Genomic DNA, 25,268 nt, shown 5'->3' with positions numbered 1-25,268 from the left:
ACCTGAAAGTATTGGCTATGTATTCATGGTTATGTTAAAATGCTATGGAAGATGTTTGCTATTTTTGGTAAGAATGTTCTAAGTTAAGTCACTTTTAGTTTTCTACATTTTTTATTTTATTCAAAACATATTTTCAGTTGCTGATTAGATTGATTATATTGCCCACACATGTCATTTAGAGAATTGGAAAAGAATGTTAGTATTGGAATAAAATGTAATAAAAACAATTATCATATTTGCTTTAAAATTATCACATACTATATTATCAATCTAAATATAAATGACTTTTAATTATAAGCTTTTTTTTTTTCAAAGATTTTTATTTATTTGACAGTGAGAGAAAAAGAGAACAAGTCATGGGGAGAGGGAGAAGCAGACTTCCACTGAGCAGGGAGCCCGACATAGGGCTCTATCCCAGGACCCTGGGATCACGACCGAGCCGAAGGCAGACCCTCAACTGACTGAGCCACCCAGGTGTTCCTAATTATAAGCTTTTTGTATGATTCACTCTATTGTTTCAGTTAATGAAGTTGTAAAATTTGTAGAATTTTAAAAATTCAGAATTTATTATCTAAATTGTATTCAAAAGTCAATTGATAACCATGACCCAGTAATTAGTGTTTTTCTCATCTGAGTTTTGAAGGTCACAGAATGTCAGGGGTGCCTGGGTGGCTGAGTCAGTTAAGCGTCTGACTCTTGATTTTGGCTCAGGTCATGATCTCAAAGTCCCAGGTCGGGCTCTACAGTGGGCATGGAGCCTACTTAAGATTCTCTCTCTCCCTCTTCCTCAGCCCCTCCCTCCCCCCAAAATGAATGTCACAAAATGTCAGAATTATAGAATCTAAAGGTTGGACCAGACTTTTTAAACTATGTAGTCCAACCTTCTCATTTTCCAGAGGACACTAAGGTGTCAAGAGGTTAAAATGCTTTGCCCAATGTGACAAAACAAGTTATGGCAGGAAACGGCTGGAGGCCTTGCCATTACTCCCTGCCCTTACTCCCAGCCACCTTAAATGAACTATCTGAATAGAAATGTGTTTGCTACATTACAAAATTTGAAGACCCTAAAGTCTATTGGAATTCCCCCAAATCACCTTGAATTTACTTAAAAACTGTGTTTGCTGTACACTCGTGAATCGAATTGCTACTCTTGTACCTCTTTGTTCTGTATAAATTTTGGAGTCGTCACTATGCTAAAGCCACAGTTCCTCTGGCTTCAAGCACAATTCCTTTCTGGGACACCTGGGTGGCTCAGACGGTCAAGCGTCTGCCTCTGGCTCAGGTCATGATTCCGGGGTCCTGGGATCGAGCCCCGCATCGGGCTCCCTGCTCAGCAGGGAAGCTGCTTCTCCCTCTCCCTCTGCCCACCGCCACTCGTGTTCTCGCACGTTCTGCTCTCTCTCTCAAATAAGTAAATTAAAAATCTTTCAAAAGCAAAATAAAGGGGTGCCTGGGTGGCTCAGTTGGTTAAGCGACTGCCTTCGGCTCAGGTCATGATCCTGGAGTCCCGGGATCGAGTCCCGCATCGGGCTCCCTGCTCGGCAGGGAGTCTGCTTCTCCCTCTGACCCTCCTCCCTCTCATGCTCTCTGTCTCTCATTCTCTCTGTCTCAAATAAATAAATAAATAAATCTTAAAAAAAAAAAAAGCAAAATAAAGGGGCGCCTGGGTGGCTCGGTTGAACGACTGCCTTTTTAAAATAAAAATAAAAAATATGGGCGCCTGGGTGGCTCAGACGGTTAAGTGTCTGCCTCTGGCTCAGGTCATGATCCCGGGGTCCTGGGATCGAGCCCCGCATCGGGCTCCCTGCTCGGCGGGAGGCCTGCTTCTCTCTCTCCAGCTTCCCCTGCTTGTGTTCCCTCTCTCGCTGTGTCTCTCTGTCAAATAAATAAATAAAATAACTTAACGTGAAATACATAAAGAGTGGAAATCTCTTAGCCTCCCCTCCAGTACTGTTCTAATTCGATATTCCAGATACTTTTCAATCTATTTGCAAAGATGCATTCATAAGTGTTATACATATATATGCATTTATAGGTACACGTATATATCTATACGTGTACATATGTGTATACTTGCATATGCACACATCTATGTGTATAAATATGTGAAACTCCTACAGTTTAAAATTTTCAACATATGTAAATCTACATCTTTTAAATTTTAAATTTAGTCAGTGAATACCTGCATGCCATTTGAAATCAAACAGTGGGGGGTTTTAAAATAGTTACCTCTAAAATCACGCAACATGCCTATAATGCTGTTTCTTAACTTTTCAATTTAAGGCTTTGTATTAGTCATCTATTGCTGTGTGACAAATTACCCAAAAACTTAATGGCTTAAGACAATATACCTTTATTATCTCACAGTTTCTGTGGGTTAGTACTTGGAGCGTGGCATAGCTGGGTGATTCTTGCTCAGCGTCTCACGAGGTTGCAGATAAGCTCTCAGCCTGGTGTGCAGGCTTGACAGGTGGCGGTAGGAGGGGGGGAAGGCCACAAGATTGCTCGTGGGCTGAGACACTGAGACACTGGTTCCCTCTCCTCCATCTTCTTTAGAAATTTGTTAAAATGTCTTGCTGTCACTTCTGATTTTCTATTGTCTTTGTCATTGTGGATTTATATGCTGTTTCATTCCTTTGCTCTCATTTAAATGAAATTTAGTGTATCAATACATCATCTTTAACTGGTAGACCACCTCATACCACTTAAAGACTGCACAGTATTTCACAATATGGATGTACCATAACTTGTTTAATCATACTTTTATGGAAAGACATTTGGATCTTTTCTTCTTTCATTTAGATCATCCTTGTTTATAGATCTTTGAATATATATAAAAGTGTTTCTATAGGATAAATATCTATAATTTGTTATTGTAAAGGATTTGTATATATATTTTTAAAAGTACCACTAAGGGGGGGGCGCCTGGGTGGCTCAGTTGGTTAAGCGACTGCCTTCGGCTCAGGTCATGATCCTGGAGTCCCGGGATCGAGTCCCGCATTGGGCTCCCTGCTCAGCGGGGGGTCTGCTTCTCCCTCTGACCCTCCCCCCTCTCATGTGCTCTCTCTCTCTCATTCTCTCTCTCAAATAAATAAATAAAATCTTTAAAAAAAAAAAGTATCACTAAGGGGTGTCTGGCTGGCTCGGTCGGTAGAGCATGCAACTCTTGACCTCAGAGTCATGAGTTTGAGCCCCATATTGGGTATGGAGCCTACTCAAAAAAATTTGGGGGGTGGGGGTGCCTAGGTGGCTCAGTCCGTTAAGTGTCTGCCTTCAGTTCCAGTCATGGTCCTCGAGTTCCGGGATCTAGCCCCCCAGGCTCCCTGCTCAGCGGGGAGTCTGCTTCTCCCCCTGCCCCTTTCCCTACTCATGCTCTCTCTCTTTCACTCTCTCTTTCTCAAATAAATAAATAAAATCTTTAAAAAACTGTTTTTTAATTAAATTACCACTAAATTGCCTTTCACAAAGCTATACTAATTTATCCTGAAATTTAATTTTGTCATATTTCATACATAAACATTCAGATATCCCAGGACTAAGCAAGAATTCCTCTATGTTATATCCTGTTCATGAAAGAGTGGGAGGAAAAGAATATATAAGGTGTTTCCACAGCATAATGACAATTCCATCTTTAGCCTATAAACAGGAAGTAGAACCAGAATAAAAACATGACTTCCTCCATTTTCAATGAGAAAAGCATAACAAACACCCTCTACTCCCGGCATTCCCCCCTACAAAGAAGCAGCTAAATAAACAGGCTGCCACCTATAGATAGCCACATTCACAAGTAAAATTAAGGTTGACATTTAACCAGCTGAAAGCCAGCCGCAAACGAAAATGGAATCAGTGTATAAGGACCTACGCCACCGAGGCCACCTCAATTTATACAATAACTGCCTGAGTAGCTGTGTGTAAAATGAGTTTTTTAAGTGGAACAATACATTTACAAAGAGTTTGATTCTTAAATGAACTTTATAGCAAATCAATCTTAATGTATTTTTTCATTCTGTAAACATCTGTTTTCTCATATGAATTCTGAATATGATCCCTTAATTAGAGTAACTGAGGCCTTTATTTTAAAATTAGTCAATTTGATTTAAACAACATTTTAAGAAACTATTGTTTTTCTGTTCTTGCTCACTGACAATAGTTGTTGGAGATACCTCTCCTGGCCCTTTTAGGAACCCTCTACAGTAGCTGGAACAGTCAAGGGCTTCAGAAAAATTCACTTCTGACAAAGACAACGATTCTTCTCTTAGTTTCTGAAGCACTGTCCTTATCCCCATGTCTGGTAGCTTTGTGTGTTTCTGAGCAGGAATTTTTCTTTTTTTTTCTTTCTTTTTTAAAAATTTTTTAAAATTAAAATTCAATTTAATTAACATATAGTGTATTACTAGTTTCAGGGGTAGAATTTAGTGATTCATCAATTGCATATAATACCCAGTGCTCATTCCATGAAGTGCCCTCCTTAGTGCCCATCACCCAATTACCCCATCCCCCCCCACCCACCTCCCCTCCAGCAACCCTCAGTTTGTTTCCTAGAGTTCTGCATCTTTTATGGTTTGTCTCCCTCTCAATTTTCATCTTATTTTATTTTTCCTTCCCTTCCCCTGTCTGTTTTGTTTCTCAAATTCCACATATAGGTGAAATCATACAATATTTGTCTTTCCCCTATTTCACTTAGCATAATACCCTCTGGTTCCAACCACATCATTGCAAATGGCAAGATTTCATTCTTTCTGATGGCTGAGTTATATTCCATATATATATACACACACACACACACACACACACACATATATATACATATATATACACACACACACACACATCACATCTTCTTTATCCATTCATCTGGGCTCTTTCCATATTTTGGCTATTGTGGACATTGATGAGCAGGAATTTTTCTGTCTTCGATGGTACCAGAACTGAGTTGGGGTGGGCTTTCTGAAGGAATGTAAAAGTCAAAATGTCTCCAAAGGCCACCGTTCTTATAATATTACAAGATTATAAGATCTTAGGAGATAGGGAATCTTCTGCCTTGTTCCACAGTTCTCCATTAGCAGTTCATTTTCTCTGCAAATACTCAAATATAAATTGAGTAAAACAAAACTGGCATTTATTCTGAGTTTTTATGCCATGTGAAGATATATTAGTTTCACAAGGTTATCTCAGTAGCTGGCTCATATTGCATGTGGCTTGTAGGTCACTTGCACCTCTATTAGCCTTCTGGTAGGCTTCACATGACTCCTCATTTTAGGACCTAGGGTGAAGCAGCATTGCCCTTGTGAGACATTCCCTTCTCATGGCAGAACAAAGATGGCTGGTGGGAACACAATGTCTTTTAAAGCTTCTGCTCAGATATTATGTATATCATATCTGCTCACATTCTGTTGGCCAGACCCATCATCTGTGAGTACATAATCTTCTTTCAGGAAGCCTATACTTGCAGTGTCCTGTAGAAGGTGACTATATTTTTTATGATGTGGGTGTGATGAGGAGATGAGAAGAAAATTGAGATCTTGTTTTTGTGATAGGAAAGGAAAAGTGCTTAGAAATCATTAGACCTCTCTGCAGAGGAGTGGAGGATTTACTTGTATTGACATCTTGAAAGAAAGAGCCAGATTACAGTGGAGTGAGTCTGCAGTCAGGTCTCATGCTAGATTGCTAACGGCATGGAGTTTCTGTTTGGGGTGATAAAAATGTTCTAAAATTAGACAGTGATAAAACTTGCACAAATTTGTGAAAATATGAAAAGCCACTGAAGGGTATACTTTAAAAGGGTGCATTTTATGGTATGTGAATTATATTTCAATAAAACTGAGATAAACAACACTTGCATGCTGGAACTGTAAAAATAATGCCTTCGATAATCTAAAGAAATTTATATTTTTCTTGGGTAATGTTAAAAAAAAAAATTCAAAGAGGGGCGCCTGGGTGACGCAGTCAGTTAAGCGTCTAACTTTTGGCTTCAGCTCAGGTCGTGATGTCAGGCTTGTGAGATGGAGCCCTGCATCGGGCTCTGCGCTCAGAGGGGAGTCTGCTTGAGTTTCTCTCTCCCTCTTCCCCTCCCTTCCTTTCTGTCTCTCTTAATATCTGTCTCTCAAATAGATCTTTAAAAATATATATTCAAAGAAGTATTAGATTATATTTTTAAAACTCAGTTTTATCACATTTTAAATAAATCTAATAGTACCTATGAAGTCTTTAAACTTTTTATTATGGAAAGTTTTAAACATATAATAATATTACAGTATTAAGAAGTCCATATGCCCATCACCCAGTTTTAACCATTATCAATTCACCAATTTTGTTTTTCTACTCTACCTCAAATTACTTGAAGTCCTAAGTATCATATTTTATAAATATTTGTAAATATTTGGTACACGTATCTAAAAGTAAGGACTCCACCATTTAAACATAATCACAAAATTATTATTACAGATCCAAAAACAATGGTAACTTTTTAGTATCATCAATTATCCAGTTAGTATTCTTATTTTCCTAATTGTCCTGTAAATAATATTTTTGTGAAGGCTCTTTTTTTACCTCAAAGAAAATCTAGTACTATAAATTATTATAAAAGAATTACAATATTCAGAGCAAGGTAGTAAAATTCTTAAAAAGACATCTAAACTATTCCTAGAAAATGCTAAGTATCAGAAAGGGAACTTCTTTCTTCAGCCTTGATGATACATCTTTACCCTGATATTAAAATATATGTGTGCGTCTGCAGGTAGTTATCTTTGAGGAAAGGAACTGCAGGTAAGGAGGGAGATTTTTCTTTTCTTTTTTTTTTAGTAAGCTCCACACTCTGTGTAGGGCTTGAACTCACGACCCTGAGACCAGGAGTCAGATGCTCTACCGACTGAGCCAGCCAGGCACCCCAGGACATTTTAAACTTATTCTCTATACTATTTGAATTTCCTAACTTTGGTTATGTATTTTCTTTAAAAACTAATATCAAGGGGCACCTGGGTGGCTCAGTCGTTAAGCGTCTGCCTTCGGCTCAGGTCATGATCCCAGGGTCCTGGGATCGAGCCCCGCATCGGGCTCCCTGCTCGGCGGGAAGCCTGCTTCTCCCTCTCCCACTCCCCCTGCTTGTGTTCCCTCTCTTGCTGTGTCTCTCTCTGTCAAATAAATAAAGTCTTTTTAAAAAAATTAGTATCAAGAGGAGTTCTCTAGATATTCCATTTTTGCTATCTCCTTTTTATTTTCCTCTGTTAATGTATAATATGTGTTACTTTATATGTAAAGCAAGGATGAAGGCTGAAGCAAAAGACAAGAGAACTGTCAGATGCAGGCAGGGGTGCACATACACCATTGAGCCCTAGGTCGTTGCTAAGAATGGGCTACAGATTTGTCTTTAGATTTTATAATTACCAAAAAGAGAATAAGCTGATGAGATACACAAGATACCATATGAGAAGAAAGTGAACCAACTGCTTAGGACAAGCATGCATAGGCCTCTTAATAGAGGCAGAAGAAAATCTCTCCTGGAGCGCCTAGGTGGCTCAGTCGTTAAGCGTCTGCCTTCGGCTCAGGTCATGATCCCAGGGTCCTGGGATCGAGCCCCACATTGGGCTCCCTGCTCAGTGGGAAGCCTCCTTCTCCCTCTCCCACTCCCCCTGCTTGTGTTCCCTCTCTCGCTGTGTCTCTCTCTGTCAAATAAATAAAATCCTTAAAAAAAAAAAAAAAAAGGAAGAAAAAAAATCTCTCCTAACGGTCCTCACAGAAGATTCCGCTTTGTAAAGAACATGCAATCCACACTCTTAACTGTAGCCGAATACAGAGTTTCTCAGGCTGTTTCATAGCATCCCTAAATGTAGGCTGACGACAGCCACCAAAATTAAAATCAGTAAAAGCCATACTGACGCTAAAATGGCAGTACATGATACAATCCTACCTCTGCTGGTTCTCATTGACTGTAGAGTATTTGTAGGCATTGCAAAGGCAGATGTGTGTGGACTGTAACCACCTGGAGAGTCCCTACCCTCATTAAAAGGCACAGCTGCCATGTCTCAGCTCCAGCAGATGTTGCCATGTGGGGACACACGTACGGTGTTGCCAGTCCTTCTATATTTGAAATCTCACAATTTTTCAATGTCAGCTCAAATTTTTAAAGATACTATGTGGGCCAAATAAAGTACTTCTGCGGGCTAAATTGACCTCATTTTGTGACTGATTATCTAGAGGAATGAATTGATTTCATATCCTTCAGATCATCTCCGTGATCGTGCTTCTTTAAGCACATAGACTCGTTCTAGTTTTTTTTCTGGGTTGGAGTAACGATCGACTTCCTCTTGCAAGAATAAGAGTTGCTTAATGGCATGCACTCCTGAATAGAAGGCCAAAAAAGAAGAGAAGGTAATACATTCCTTCTCAGTTTTCGTGAAATGATCAAATGATCAGCAGAATATTGATTTCAGAGCTAGCCTTCGTCCATGCTACACTTGGAACTAACCCAGAAGAGGCCTAGCTTGTTACCCAGCGGCCAAAAATGACCTGGGGGTAGCACTCAGCAGGCACTCACCTCCTCATTTTTGTTCTTCTGTTTGTACTTCCCACCACTGATATTAGGGCTTGATGTTCTCTTACTCATAGGTAGCCAATTCAGAGTTCATAGATAATGGTGACTGGAAGAAGGTTTGACCCATAATGTTACTAGAACCAAAGTTCTCTCTTTCACAGTTCAGCCCTTCTGATGCATGCATACCACTAAGGTGAAGTCAAGGAGAATGCTCTAATACAGTGATCTCCATTAGCCTCTCCTCTAGGACAAATATAAAATGGGCATGACTCCTGGACTGGCAAGCTTCACATTTCAGGATGACCTCAAATACTCAGCTAATCAAAGTCAAAGGGAATAAAAACTTTAGAGACCACATCTGGAAATATGTCAGACTTGTTTCTTTTTGGACTATAAATCCAGGGAATGATTGATGTATTTTAAACAAATATGTAGAGCCATATGATTTATACTATTAATTAAAGGAAGTTTTTAGTGTATTTGGAGTACATGGCATTACATTAAGAATGTAATATATCCATTTGGAGCTGTTTGACATGTTTGGAGGTAACCATATCTACTGCTGCTACAGGGTGTCAGTAGATTACATCTAAATAAACACACATCCCTAGCATTTGGCTCTTGTGGTAGATATTATTTATCAAGAGTCAGATTTAGGCTTTAACATTATGTACCCAGACGTAATGTTAGCTTTAATCAAAATAATTGCTAAATGAAGAAAAAAATCATACTTAGTTTGACAGTATAAAATTATTTATCTGTTTTCTTTCTTTTTTTTCTTTTTTAAAGATTTTATTTATTTATTTGAGAGAGAATGAGAGACAGCATGAGAGGGAGGAGGGTCAGAGGGAGAAGCAGACTCCCTGCCGAGCAGGGAGCCCAATGCGGGACTTGATCCCGGGACTCCAGGATCATGACCTGAGCCGAAGGCAGTCGCTCAACCAACTGAGCCACCCAGGCGCCCCTATCTGTATTCTTTCTAAAAAGATTTGGAGTAGCTTATAATGAAGTACAGAGACATTTAAAAAAAACACAAGAGAGAAAAAACAAGTCAGTTTTCAAACAGGTTGTTGGGAGTAGAAGGTGTCTGGATGGTGGATCATTAATCTGAAAAGAATGAGTAGATGTTAAAATTGAGTAGAAAACTTAACTCTGGACTTCTTGGTAAAAAGGGAAATATAAGGTATGCCTGGGCAGCTCAGCTGGTTAAGCCTCTGCCTCTGGCTTGGGTCATGATCCCAGGGTCCTGGGATCGAGCCCCAGGTCAGGCTCTCTGCTCACCTGTGCTTATCCTTCTGCCTCTGCCCCTCCCCCCGCCACTTGTGCCTTCTCTCTCATACACTCTCTCTCTCTCTCTCAAAAAATAAAATCTTTTTAAGAAAAGGAGGAAATACAAGCTGCATAGTTCTTACTAACAACTAAAATGAAACATACTAGTTGGTGAGAAGAAACAAATATTGTCAAGCATTAAATTCAAAGACAGATTTACCACACAGATCTTATTATGGAGGATAAACAAAAGTGTCATCAAATTACAATTTTCTGAAAGATGCCAGAATAGTCCTTATGTGGTTGTTTCAGCATAAGCTTTTGGCAGAAGTCCAAGAACATAATGTTAAATAAATGGACTTATATGAAAGCTGAAGAAATATAGATTAATTTTGTAATTTTGGGGGGTGATTGTAGATTGAATTAATATAGACTTGATAATTGCTATGCCTCTTAGAATGTCCACTTAGTATACAATGAAAAAAATATTGATCACAACCGGTTTCAAGACTCAAAACCCTTCTGAGATCTTTTATTTTCGTCAACTCAACAGGTATTTATTGATGTCATATATGCTTGTTCTGTATGTGTCCTAGAATGTTCATGAATATCTCATTAGATGGTCCCTAAGTATTTATATATGATGTGTACATCGCTTGATTCTAAGGAAAAATTGTTCTTACTGTCAGCTTGCTCTCTGAGATATCTACATATTAAATTCTATATTCAACTATGGTTTTCATAAAATCTATAGAAAGTTAAGTTTCACCCACAGTAAAGTGAGGGTTTGCACTTAAATAGGAAAAAAATTAAAACATTCCATGGATCTAGTTTGGACAGAACATTTAAAATTATTAATACAAACAATGAAAATAATAAGAGGCAAGGGATTAAAAATAACCAGAAAAAGTTCCAGAGCCTCAAACTTTTTTTTTTTAAGATTTTATTTATTTATTTGACAGAGACACAGCGAGAGAGGGAACACAAGCAGGGGGAATGGGAGAGGGAGAAGTAGGCTTCCCACGGAGCAGGGAGCCCCATGCGGGGCTCGATCCCAGGACCCTGGGATCATGACCTGAGTCAAAGGCAGACACTTAACAACTGAGCCACCAGGCACCCCAAGACCCTCACACTTTTATCTGGCTATTTGATCTAACCATTTGTGTTTCTGGTCAAGTTCTCATATATGCATTTATTTTGAGCCTTGACTTTGGACACGCAGACAGCTAATATACATGCCAGATGATTTTGATCATAATGAGCAATTAAAGGATGAAAGATAAAATATTGTAATGTGAAGCCTGTGTCAAACTCCAAAATATAAACCTAACAGTTTTCCCTACTCCTGTCCTTTGTTTTCATGGGAAATTATGTGTGACATTAGTTTGAAATGGCTGAGGAGCCTCTCCAAAGATAGCAGAAGGAATAGGATTAACTTCATTGAGGCTCTCATAGGAAAGACAGTGTAAGACATTATGCTAGGCATTTTTTATAGGTATTATATGTTCTCAGGTCCTGTCCATGGCATCTCATACATGAGGGAACAGACTTGGGTTAAGTAACCTGACAACAGAGTGCATGAAGTAAGGATTGTAATGCTGGCAGTACTGTGAGGAGGCTTGCTCCAAAGGAGGTTAGGTAACCTGCCCAAAGTCCCACAGTACATATTGGACCAGTTTAATTCTTTGCCTAATACATCATAGGCACGTTTTTTAAAAAGATTTATTTCAGAGAGAGAGCGCACACATGCACCATGGGGGCGAGCAGGGGGAGGGGCAGAGGGAGAGAATCTCAAGCAGACTCCTCCTGAGCACAGAGCCCAGCGTGGGGCTGGATCTCAAGATCCCGAGATCATGACCTGAGCTGAAATCAAGAGTCAGACACTCAACCAACTGTGCCACCCAGGCACCCTGGCACTCACATTTTAATGAGTAAACAAGAGGACACTGTGATAATTGTTAACTTTTTGTGGAGAGAAGGATGTTGTTGGCAGAGGAGCAAAATCAGTGAGCTAAGTGAACAAAATCCAGTGCTTGAACTTTCTGTCCTCCCCACCCATACCTCCCCTTGCTCACCCCCTGTTTTCCTGGCATATGCTTATAAATTTGGGGGAATGTGGGGGTTTAGAGAAATCATAAGAGCATATTTTAGGTGTATAAAGTTCCCCCAAATTGGCTTACCCATTACCAATTTCTAATTGGAAGTACTTCTGTTATTTAAAAAAATTAGGAAGGGTCGTTTATTAAAAAAAAAAAAAAAAAAAATCAGTTCTGGAAACCTGAACTATAAAGTTCTCCAGATGGTCTCTTTACTAGATTTCTTGCAGAATAAGAAAATTTTGTGAAGTGATAAGTATCTGTTTTTGCTTTGGACAGAAATGAATACTCATAGCATTTTTTTAAAAACACAACAACTCCTGTGCCTCTCACTTATAGCAAAGCTTTGTCCTCCTTCAGTATCCCTGGTCATGTCTAGTCAGGTGTATGTAGTCCAGAGAGCGTCTTTCCATTAGAGAACCTTTTCCCGTGATATATCTACGTCTTTTGGGATGAAGATTCCACAGACTCTCTCTCTGGGTAGCTGGTTCCAGTGCTTATTCATCCTTGTAAGCAGGAAGTTCATCTTTGCATCTACCATATATGATCCCTACTCCATTTTATCTGCCCTGCTGTGACAATGGGAACAAGCTGGACAGAAATTTACTCACCAAGGAGCCTTCCCAAACTCTTAAGCAGAGAATGCATGAGGGAGTGGTTGTTGGCTGGTGAGGTGTAGAACAAATTACAATGTGCCCATCATGCCCTGTAAGTCCCAGTAGTCCTACTCTGATGCTCAGCTCAAACTGGCTGCCCCATTAAATCCCAGTACCCCCAATTTATTCCATCCCTTGCCCTTCCCCCTTCAAAACAGCTACTTATTAGGTATTGAGTGGAGCGAAGTGATTACCTGATGAAATGTTTTTCATTTAGATATGAATGATTCAAAAGGCTTTTTTCTTCAGCAGGTATTTATTTTTTAAAGCAAGCACCTATTGATTAAGAAATAAAATGCTTGGGCACCTGGGTGGCTCAATCGTTAAGCGTCTGCCTTCAGCTCAGGTCATGATCCCAGGGTCCTGGGATCGAACTCCGCATCTGGCTCCCTGCTCAGGGGGAAGCCTGCTTCTCCCTCTCCCACTCCCCCCTGCTTGTGTTCCCTCTCTCGCTGTGTCTCTCTCTGTCAAATAAATAAAATCTAAAAAAAAAAAAAAGAATGCTGTTTAAAAAAAAAGAAATAAAATGCTTATCAGTGAAAGATATTAGAAGTTGGAGCTAATATTCCTTCCTTTGAGGACTGTGTAAAGTTTAGAAATAATAATAAGTGCTTTGTAGATGATACTCATAAAGCAAATAGTATCTACTATTATTAGATCCTAGACTCCAAATAGTCTTTGATCCTATAAATAATATTTCTATGGCCTTATCTGAAGAGTTTGATGCTTTAATACAGTCCATATTAATAGTTTTGAAATACAGAGTCAACCAATAAGCTCATTTTCTTAAATTTGTCCTTATAGATCTGATTGTATATCTTTTAAAGCTTTTGGATATTTTTCCTTGGAATCTTTAATTTATAATATAGCTATAACATTTATTTTTCCAATATTTCTATAAGATGCATACATTTTAAAATGTGAACAGCCAACAGGCACCTGGGTGGCACAGTTAGTTAAGCATCTGACTGGTGATTTTGGCTCAGGTCATGATTTTATGGGTCCTGAGACTGAGCTCCATGTCAGGCTCCACGCTCAGCAGGGAGTCTGCTTGAGATTCTCTCCCTCTGCCCACCCCCACTCTCTGTCTCAAAAATAATTTATTTTTAAGTAATCTCTACAAACCAACATGGGGCTTGAACTTAGAACCCCAAGATCAGAGTGACTGAGCCAGCCAGACACCCCTATTTTTCTTTCCTAAAGTAATTGTGCTACTGATACTTGCAAAGCATTTTCTGTTCTTCTCCATCTGTTTTCCTGTCTTGTTAGAAATTGTAGTTTTCATGCCGTTTTCCTAGGCTGTAGCCACTCCAGCCACTTTGGAATTACTCTTAATTATCATCATTTAAATTATTAATGGAAATGCAAAATGTCATAGGGTTCAGGACCGATCTCTAAAACAATCTTCAGTGCCCAAGTCCTTATTAGCTGTGGTATATTGGAAACAAGGAAACATCGAAAAGGTGGATAAATATTTGGAAAGGAAAGAGGCCTGAATGAGAGAGAGAGATCTAGAGATCCAAACAGAAAGAAAGATATAGATGAGTAATAAGGCTAAATAGGAGAACATGAAAAAGGAAAAAAATGTCTGCAATAGAGAGACATCTGATAAATAAAGTTCAATAAGTGAGTAAGTAAGCAAAAGTTTAATACATACACCACGTCTTACTTAAAGCTGGCATACCAGCTGTCCATTATTTCCAGTGCCTATTTTAAAATATACTCTTGGGGCGCCTGGGTGCCTCAGTTGGTTAAGCGTCTGCCTTCGGCTCAGGTCACGATCCCAGGGTCCTGGGTTCAAGCCCCGCATCAAGGCTCCCTGCTCAGCGGGAAGCCTGCTTCTCCCTCTCCCACTCCCCCTGCTTGTGTTCCCTCCCTCGCTGTGTCCTCTTTCTCTGTCAAATAAATAAATAAAAATCTTTAAAAATAAAAAAAATATAAAATATACTCAAGATAATTTTTTAAAATTTGCCATTACCATTTTAAAAAATTTTCTTGAAAAGATAATCTTTTTATATGGAGAAGAATTAATAATACTTATATTTGGTTTGGGCTGACATATAGAAACAGATTTTTTTAATTTAAAAGAATTGCAGTGTGATATCCTCAAATAAGCAAGGGTTTGAGATCCAGGTAGATTTGAATTCAAATACTGTCTTTTCTTCTTACTATTTGTTAACCCCAAAAGAATCACTGAATTCTCTGGCCTCAGTTTCCTCCTTTGCAAAATGGAGCTGGAATTCAAGACTTTCAGGACTGCCATAAAGCTTTGAAATCGTGTACATAAAATGTTTTGCAGGGAGTGAAATAAGTCAAAGCTATTTTTATCAGATCATGCAGTCCAATTAGTCGTTGATATAAGTAATATTTCTTGCCTTGATCCCTGGCATTTCATGTAATAGCAGGACCTGTATCTTTTCTTACTTTGTGTGGTTGGTATTTTGTCATTAAATAGGAAATTTTAATATTCAGAAAATAACCCACACAAAATAACTCTAAAATGTCATCTAATTATTTCTTCATTGCAACCAGTAATTTACCTTGTTTTGCTAATGGGCACGACCTTAACCAAGTGACCAAGTTACATTACTAATGAGAAAAAACTCTCTGTGTGCCCCCTGAAGTGATGCATGAAGAAGACACAACATCACTCATTAAGCATTCTTGCCAGAAATACATATTTTGATCTACTAATGAGGAAACCTCAAAGAAATCTAAATTGGAGGATTACAAATGGACTGTATTCTTTAAAAGAAAAAAAAAAAGTCAGTGTCAGTACTCCTGGGTGGCTCCGTTGGGTCCTGGGATCGAGTCCTGCATTGGGCTCCCTGCTCAGTGTGGAGTCTGCTTCTCCCTCTGCCTGCAGCTCCTTCCCCACTTGTGCTCTCTGTCTCTCAAATAAATAGATAAAATCTTTAAAAAAAAAAAAAAGTTTGTAGTCTTAGCCCTTAGCAGTCTATAAAGATTTACTTACCATAATTGATGCCTTATTTCCATGAATGTGCTTACAAGAAGTAATGAGGGTGATGAATTCTCTGTCATCCTTTTAATACGTGGTTCCTCCAGGCAAACAGAATATCATGGATAGATCTGCATGTAAAAGTTTGCATTATTAATGGGAACTGAATTGATGATTAACTAGAAAGCATCAGTTACAATGAACAGTTTTGAACTTCCATATGTAAAAGTTGGACCCAACAAATAAAAATTAAACCTTCTTTAGGAAAGATAGATCTCAATTTAAATACATTGATCTTCAGAGAAAACTGTTAATATATACAGTTTGAAAAATCATTTTAAATATTTTAATTTGTTTTCCCTGAGAATTTAAGAAAGTATCACTCATATAACTTTTCCTGAAATCTGGAAACAAGATTAAATCTTACCTTTTGGTATTAAGAGGATAAAAGAAGGTCTCAAACATTTCACTTTTTCCCTGGAATGTAAAATTCTTTATGAGGTAATCATCAAAATATGCTGTTTTCGGGGCGCCTGGGTGGCTCAGTCGGTTAAGCAGCTGCCTTCGGCTCAGGTCATGATCCCAGGGTCCTGGGATCCAGCCCCACATCAGGCTCCCTGCTTAGCGGGAGCCTGCTTCTCCCTCTCCTCCCTGCTTGTGCTCTCTCTCGCTATCTCTGTCACTATCTGTCTCTTTCTCTCAAATAAATAAAATCTTAAAAAAAATACACTGTGTTTTCAACAGGATAAAAATGATACTTTATTTGGATTTGCATCATATCTGTATTTTCAACTTTTGTGTGCATGCATTCATTTTAGACTATAATTTTGGATTCCATTCCTATTTTAAAAAATAAATTTTCTTTATAAAACTAGCAAAAAAAGCAAATGCTCATTTATTTAATATATTCTTCAGTTGGAAATGGTCACAGAATCCAAGAGGCCACGTGTCATGAGGTCAGTGAAATCATTCCTTTGTTGTGGAGCTGAAGTGCTTATTGTGAATCCCTGGGTAGTTTGACCGGATTTCCGGGTTGAGTTAGAACAACCTTTGATATCATGGGATGCCTTGCCCTGGTTGTGCAATGTAACCATTAAAACCAAGCAAACCTGTTCAACTACTTCAATCCTGTCTCTTCTGTATCCAAATCAGGTTATTCCCATGCACACGTGGTTCAATATAATATTTACCACCTGACAAGAAGGATTGCAAAAATTTCTGTGGACTTACTGAATTAAAAAAAAAAAAAAAAAAAACTAGTTTGAAAATATGCCATGAGTCCACTGGGGCTTGGAAGACACTCTGAAAAAAAACAGGCTTTACTTCATCTAGAGCACTCAATGAAATCTGCTTCTATAACCATAACTGATAATAGCTTTAAATGTGAGAACTGTTATGAAAAAGACTTGTTTGCAACAATAATAAATGTTATTTAAGAATGGGAAAAAAAAAAAAAAAAACAGGCTTTATTGTCTGGGTAAAATTCAGGTTCAGCCAAGAACAGGTGACATCAGATGCAATTGTTCTTGACGGGTGGCTCTCCCTTTCTTCTTTCTACCCACCTGGTCTACCCACAAAAGCCTCTATTTCTCCACCTAGAACTATACCACAGGTGTGGCAGGTGAGGCACTGTCGCTGGCGCAATTCTGGCAGAGATGCTTCTGCTTCCCACCCAGGCCCAGGGCCAGGTCATTGGTGTAGGAATGGCGGATGCGTTTGTTCTTGCTCTGGGGCAGAAAGAGGGCGAGAATGCGAGAGAGTGTATGAATTGTCCTGACAAGAGATCTATTAAGTCCTAGTTTCAATCTTTCCAAATTTCTATAATTTTTACATGATGACCTGACGGGTCAGTCATCTATTTCCTTTGAAGTAGATGATTCATTTTTTATGCTTTTTGTTCTGCCTTCCAAATTTATTTTGAGAAAAATGAGGATCAACTAAGTTTGAACTCAATTTTAACTGGTACTTAATTTGCTGACTCCTCAAGGATTAATCCCTCAAAAAAAAATTTTACCATCCCAAAAAATGAATTTGGAAATTTTTTTTTTCATTTTTTTATTGTTCAAGATTTTATTTATTTATTTGACATATAGAGAGATAGAGAGCACAAGCAGGGAGAGCTGGAGGCAGAGGAAGAGGGAGAAGCAGGCTCCCCACTGAGCAAGGAACCGGATGTGGGGCTCTATCCCAGGACCCTAGGATTATAACCTGAGCCAAAGGCAGACGCTTAACCGACTGAGCCACTCAGGCGCCCCTGGAAATTTTATTTTTAAAAAGAGGAAAAGGAATTACTAACATTTCTTTGGGCAGTTCTGTGTTGTAACTTTCCACTGCCAACATCTGATACTTCCAGGGTTTCTGTTACAAAAACTGCTCTTGCATAAGGTTTTTCTTCTTTGTTTTATTTTATAACATTTTGAGCCTGCAACTACTTTGCTGTATTATGGGGACATTTGGGGGTCTAAACCATGTAAAGATACACAGATTATTACTTGTTCCTGTGTACTGAACAAATGATTCCTGAGGGCCTACTATGTGCTAGTCACTGTTTGTGTGCCCAAGGTACAGTCATGAGGCTCCCAGTCCAGCTGGGGAAATATATACATATCTGAATAATTATGAAGTCATCACAGAGATGTTAAAAGAAATACTTACAAAGCACAACCAGGACCAGACAATGGAACAACTCCTTGTTGTGCCAGAGAGAGAGAGGCAAGAAATGTGCTAATATTTGATCGAGGTCTTAAAGGATGACTAGAGATTCACTCAGTGGGTTCCCCCAGTGGGAGTAGGCATTCCAATTACAGGGAACATTGTTTGCAAAAGCACGGAGGCCTGAAATGCAAGATAAATCCTGGAAGTGGCCTGGAATCACTGGAATTTAGGGTACAAAGATTAAGCATAACTTCCTTTCACCAGTTGGCTGGCTCTCAGCTGCCTCTCACATTCTCCTCTGGTTGAACTCCTGCTTCAGCCTCCAGTACAACAGAGCTCTCTTTCTCACCCAGCATCTCTGGCCATTGAGTAGGTCATTTCTTGGCTAGTTTATGAGCATCAGACTCCTTTCATGAAAGGGACACACCTTGTGCCTCTCTGTGTCTATTACTCTCTTTAACAAAACCAATCTTGCCTAGTCTGATTACTCCTCCTATTAATTGGGGTTTATTCCCAAAGACTTTTGACTGTTTCCAAGTCAAGTCTATCCTTGAGGAGTAAAGATTTGTCATCATTTGGGATAATTAAGGAATATGTTGCACATTCTGAAAATAATCCTGAGATGTATTCCAAAAATGTTTTGAAAAGTGTTGGCATCACTTTATAGCCTTTTAAGGTGATTCTCTGAGAACACTCCTTTGGATATGCAAATTCTAGTATATTTTAAAATAGTCACATATTGTTCATTTTTAGGTGTGATATTGTGCTTATATCTCTTAAAAAAGTCATTTTTTAGAGACACATACTGAAATAATAAGGTGAGATGTGCTTTAAAATAATCCAATGGTGGGAGGAGAGGGCAGTGTGGGGAGTACAGATGATTTAGTGGGTAGCCATATGAGGTTCATCATATTTGGTCCTGCACATGTTTTTTTGCACATGTTCAAAGCTTTCAATAATAGAAAGTTTTTTTAAAAGTCACATTATAGTCACCCTTCATCTTGTATTTGTAGGTGGGAAAGGAATAATTTTTTTCACAAATATAAAGATCCATGTATACTTCGATGTCATCAGTTCATTATCCCCTCCATAGGTCAAGAGAATCTTGAGTTCTTTATAAGGACCTCTAATACCTTTTGCTCTAAAGAATTTTAATATATATTCATATGTAGATAAACAATCTTTTTGGAATTCTAGAGATAACTAAGTAGGCAACTAAATATATACTGTAAAACTAACAAATTAATGTATACTAAAAATTCTACCTTTTACCCCAAAGAGTGCCTGACTTATTTTAGCTCATCATTGTTTTTTTATTTTACAGTATTTCTGCACTATGAGCACTAATGAATAAATATTATGAAATGTAAATGTAGAGATATTTTTCTCTCGGTTACAGTGTATCAAGTTACATTGATTTATTTGTCCTCTTTATAGTGCCCTCCTCCACCTATTGAAAAAAACTTTTAAGAACTCCAGGCATCCTTGGACAATAAAGATCTTTTTGAAATCAAGTCTCTCTTCCATTCAAATTGTTTAGTCTGTAAAGTAGCTTGTAGAATGAGGTGTCTTCAGAGCCTCTCCAGCATATAAAATGTTTTCTTATAGAAATGGTAAGGTGACTCAGTGGGTCCTGTTCTTCCCTGGGAGATCCCACGGACTCCAGAGCACAGAGTGAGCTCACCAGTCTGAGCTCACCTTCTGACCTCAGAGATCCAGTGGAGATGAACAACTGGGGCAAGGTTGTGCTCTTTCTATTCAAGTCAATCCTGAACTCCTAATACATGCATTTTGTAGTGGTCTTCTTGCTCCAAATTCTGTTTAATTAACAGTTTCATTTCATAAATCACCTCTACAGATTTCAATTTATACATTTTCCAGGACACTTTCCCTTTAGGTGAAAGTTCCCCAAGGTGTGACTAAGGTTCATTTGCACCCACATCGCTTGGAATGCTTAGAGAGCCGCCCCCCACCACACATGTTCCAGAACAGATCACTGGAGCCAAGGCCCAGGCACAAGGCTCCAGTACGCGGTAACAACTCACAACTAAGCTTTAGAGGAAGTTTCCAGTTGGCTATGGGATGGCAGGACCAAGAACAATAAACCACCACTCCATTCCTGCCCACCACCGTCTTTACAAGTGTATTTTCTCAAGCTGTAAAATGCACTGTTGATTTAACAACAGCTTCTTGTGCAAAAAGAAATCCTACATTTTGGGGAAAATTTTAGAAATATTAAATGAAAAAATGTCCGTCTGTTCTAAGAACAATAACATTGCCCATATGTTTACCGGTTGTTACTTAATAGTAAGCTCTTTTAAAATACAGATTTACATGGTTAGTTGTTCTCATCCTTTTAAGATTTTTTTCAAAGTGTGAGTATTTTACACCAATGAGGAGATACTACTTAGGCAAGTTATTTTAGGGTAACAGTCTTCAATTTACCTATACTATGATGTAGGAAGACTTTACAATAGATATAAAGGCCAAGGAGAGCTTTAAAGGAATCAAGATTCTGAATATTCCATTTCCCTTTCCATTCCTTAAAATTGATCTGAAAAAAATAATTTCTGGAGAGAAGACCAAGATGGTGATACAGGAGGCTCTTGAGCTCCCCTTATCCATGGACTCACTGAGAGTACAGCTACACATGGAGCAGTTCTTACTGAAAGAGACCCAGAAACTAGCCAAGCAACTTCTACACATCAGATGAAAAAGAAAATACCCACATCAAAACATGTAGGAAAGGCTGAGACATGCTGTTGCCATAAACCTCCCCCCACGCTCCGCACTCCTAACTCCCCATTTCTCCCTGAGGAGTGAAGGGTTTGGACCCCCCATTTAGTGTCCCACATGACTGGCCCCCAAAACACCTAGCTTTGAAAGCCAGTGGAGCTTGCCTCCACAAGACCCACAAGACCATAGCAAAAAAGATAGTATCAATAAATGATGTTGGGAAAACTTGGCAGCCACGTGCAAAAGAATGAAACTAGACCCCTGTCTTACACCATACCACAAAACTAACTCAAGTGGATTTAGTGGTTTAATGACTTGGATGTAATGCCTGAAACTGTCAAACTCTTGGAAGAAAATTCAGAGGGGGTAAGCTCTTTCAAACTGATCTTGGCAATGATTTTTTTTTTAATTAGACAGCAAAAGCAAAAATAAGCAAGTGAGACTACATCAAACTAAAAGGCTTCTTCACAGCAAAGAAAACCATCACCAAAATGAAAAGGCAACCTATGGAATGGGAGAAAATATTTGCAAACCACATACCCAGTAAGGCGTTAATATGCAAAATAAAGAGATGTCAAGTGTTGGTGAAGATGTGGAGAAAAGGGAACACTTGAACATTGGTAGTGGAAACGTAAATTGGTGTAGTCACTGTGGAAAACAATATGGAGGTTTCTTACAACATTAAAGGTAGACCTACCATGTGATCCAACAATTCTACTTCTGAGTATGTATCCAAAGGAAAGGAAATAACTATCTTGAGCAGATAACTGGACTCCCATGCTTCTTGCAACATTATTTACAATATTCAAGGTGGGAAAGCAGTCTAAGTGTCCATTCTTGTGTGAATGGATCAAGAAAATGTGGTATATGTATACAGTGGAATATTATTCGGCCTTAAAAAAGAAGGAAATCCTGTCATTTGCGGCAATCTAGATGAACCCGGAAGGCACTGTGGTAAGGAAATAAGCCAGACAGAGAAAGGCAAATACTGCATGGCATCCCTTACATGTGGGATCTAAAAAATAAATTAAACTCATAGAAACAGAGAGTAGAAAAGTAGTTTACAATGTCTGGGAGGTGAGGAAAATAGAGGGAGGTTGGTAAAAGGGCACAAACTTTCAGTTATAAGATGAACAAGGTCTGTGGGTCTAATGTATAATATGACTATAATTGATAACACTGCATTGTATAATTGAGATTTGCTTAGAGAGAACTTAAATATTCTCACACATACACTAAAAGTGATGTGATGGATGTGTTAATTAACTCAGTGGAGTGAATCCTTTCACAATATATAATATATCAAATCATCACATTGTACACATTAAATATCTAATAATTTTATTTGTCAATTACACATCAATAAAGCTGAAAAGATAATTTTTAAAAGCCTGATCTGCCTGAGGATATATTTCCAGTTCTGCTTCCACACATCCCTTCCCCATTATCTCATATTTTAAAGAAGAGAGGCCCCCTTCTCACCCTAATCTTTGTATAGCATATTATCCTGCAGTAGAAAAACCTCTGTAGTCCACGGATATAATCAGAAACATAGTGTAGGTATTGGTATCAGTGTTGAGAAAGGGAGTGACACTAACAAATGAGTAATAAGTTCTTTTGTAGTTAGATGGTTTCCTACTTTGCTTTCAGTAAAATTGCAAGAAGATCTACAATCAGTTGTCAACTGATAATTAAAAACACAATCTGGTGCTAGTTTTCCCTGTGATTTTTGGCATAGGACTGAAAGTACAAAGAATTGAGAGCATTGCTGTAGCAAAGCTCCTTCTATCCCCACCTACTTATTTACATAAACAGTTTTTTTCTCAACATTTTCAAAACACAAAAAGGTGGGAGGAGAAAACTGATGTTGAAACCTGTCTCACTTTAGCTACAAGTAGTAAGTAATTATGGCTAAGTTGATACCTGACCTAATTTTCGCAAAAATTAGATACTTGACCTAATTTTAGCAAAAGTAGCCAGTCTCCATCCAGCTCATTAAGATATATCTAAAATAAAAAATTTGATTTTTCTGTCTAATTACTTAGCAAAACTTATAACCCATGTTGTTTTCATCAACACTACGCTAATAGTAGTTGAAATAACTTGATCTGTAATAATTTTTTTTTAATATTTTATTTATTTATTTGAGACAGAGATAGTGAGAGAGAGCTCGAGCAGGAAGGAGGGGGAGAAGCAGGCTTCCCGTGGAGCAGGGAGCCCGATGCGGGGCTCGATCCCAGGACCCCGGGATCATGACCTTAGCTGAAGGCAGAGGCTTAACCATCTGAGCCACCCAGGTGCCCCGATCCGTAATAATTTTTAAATATAGCTTCATGGTCACCTCAAATTAAAAAATATAATTTCAACAATTTATGCCTTTTGTTTTGATAAGGTAATTGACCAAAGTCTTTGAAGAATAAAAATATTCATGTTAGAAATCTTTAAAAACAAGGTGGGGGGTGCCTGGGTGGCTCAGTCGTTAAGCGTCTGCCTTCAGCTCAGGTCATGATCCCAGGGTCCTGGGATTCAGCCCCGCTTCGGGCTCCCTGCTCAGCGGGAAGCCTGCTTCTCCCTCTCCCACTCCCCCTGCTTGTGTTCCCTCTCTCGCTGTCTCTCTGTCAAATAAATAAAATCTTTTAAAAAATAAAAAATAAATTTAAAAAATATGTCATATTAGGATGAAAGTTTTTGGTAGAAGCAGAATAGAAATATGATTTCAAGGAGAGAAAGGAAAGATGCAAAATCTCTGATTATTAAAGAACAACTTGTTCACGTATTTAAATAGATGATGTGGTATTTAGATACTGTTAGGTATATCTTGTAAGTGCTGTTATATATGTGTGTATATATATATATTTTTAAATGGATCAGTTATTTAATTACGTTCTTTGTAAGAAATTTGGAACACCAATTTGAAGGTAAACTCCATTTGTGAGAGAAAACACAGAGCAGAGGTAGCCCTGAAGCTGAGGAACAGCTTTGATTTTTGGCAGAATTTGCGAGTCCACGGCTTTCTGATCAACCTTGCACTGCTCTGTAATCTCGTTATTTCTCTTTCTCGGTGTCAAAGATCTCACCCTCCTGGTGTCTGGGCTTACGCAGCTTCTTCTTGAAGTAAGCATCAGTGAGATGTTTAGGGATTTTCACACTGCGGATATCAATTTTGGTAGAAGTAGCAATGACGAATTTCTGGTGTGTTCTACACAGAGTAACTCAACTGAGGGACAGAGGTCCGGTCACAAGTAGCAAGCCACTGCTCAGTTGCTTCAGGAAAACTACCCTCTTGCCTCTGTGGCGCCCAGTGAGGATGATCAGAATGGTCCCGGGAATGATACTAGCTCGCAGCTTTCTCACGTGCTGACTGAAAGGTTTTTTGCCGTGGCTCAACAGCTTTCGAGGCACATCTTCAGTAGGATAATACCTAGGCTTTTTGCGAAGTTTAACCACTCGGGTACCACCGTTCTTGTCACCACCAACTGGTTTTGTGACGGTAGCAAGAACTTTCTCCTTCTTTTTCTTTTCAACCCTGGATTTAGCTGCCGAATACTTCCTCTTGTACATGGCCTTTCTGGAATACATAGCTGATCGGGAATATCTGCTAATTCCTCTGACAAGGACAGGGTTTCGACTGCAGTGGGGCTTCCCCTTCTTTGGCGTTTTAGCCTTGGGGTTACCCTTCTTAGCCTTCCCACCGGCATCAGCCTTCTTAGCTTCAGGTTTCTTCTCCTTAGTATCCGGCTTCTCAGCTTTTTTGCCTGCCATCTTGCAAGATGGGAAAGAGCTGTATATATTTTTTAATGATAATATTTACAACGCACTGGAAGTTATATCCTTTGCAAGTATTTTTAACTTGAGATGAAAAGTTTTAGATGTCAGCTTAATGTGCAAGAAGATACAAAGCTTTACAAAATTATTTTGGAAGCGTTTGCAAGTAAAAAGTTTGAAGACCACTATTTTAGGAAACCCAGTCAGAGAGCAGTGTAGAATGGGGAGGAATTCAGAGAAATTGGGCAGGGCACCAGTTAGGAGACAATTGATTTTTTTCAGATGTAAGGAATTTGAACTGTATCAAGTTCATAGTCATGGAAATGAAGAGAAGCAGACTGAAATCAAAAGCTACTAAGAAATAAGAATTATTAGTATCAGTTCTTGCTTCATTTCATCTTAAATTTTAAATATTGCCCAAACAGAATTTTCCGATGTGTCCTACCTGTAGACTCTGCCTGGACTTGGTCTTGAGCTCCTTGCTACCCACTTTCCCTCCCTTCCTTCCTCTCTTCCTTCCTTCCTTCCTTCCTTCCTTCCTTCCTTCCTTCCTTCCTTCCTTCCTCTCTTCCTTCCTTTTCCTCCTATTCATCAGACACTCT

At 38.8% G+C, this 25,268-nt stretch overlaps 1 pseudogene across 1 annotated transcript; it reads right to left on the bottom strand.

Moving 5' to 3' along the window:
• Positions 1-23,780: 23,780 nt before the first annotated feature.
• Positions 23,781-24,680, bottom strand: LOC118021263 (annotated as a pseudogene). The gene has a single exon (XR_004682147.1). The product of XR_004682147.1 is annotated as a 60S ribosomal protein L6-like (transcript).
• Between the last annotated feature and the right edge of the window lie 588 nt (positions 24,681-25,268).

Source organism: Mirounga leonina, unplaced genomic scaffold (genome assembly GCF_011800145.1).
Source record: "Mirounga leonina isolate KUSES-001 unplaced genomic scaffold, KU_Mleo_1.0 Mir_174, whole genome shotgun sequence".
Lineage (NCBI taxonomy): Eukaryota > Metazoa > Chordata > Mammalia > Carnivora > Phocidae > Mirounga > Mirounga leonina.
The sequence above is the reverse complement of the archived record's forward strand: the minus strand, read 5'-3'. Positions and strand labels throughout refer to the sequence as shown.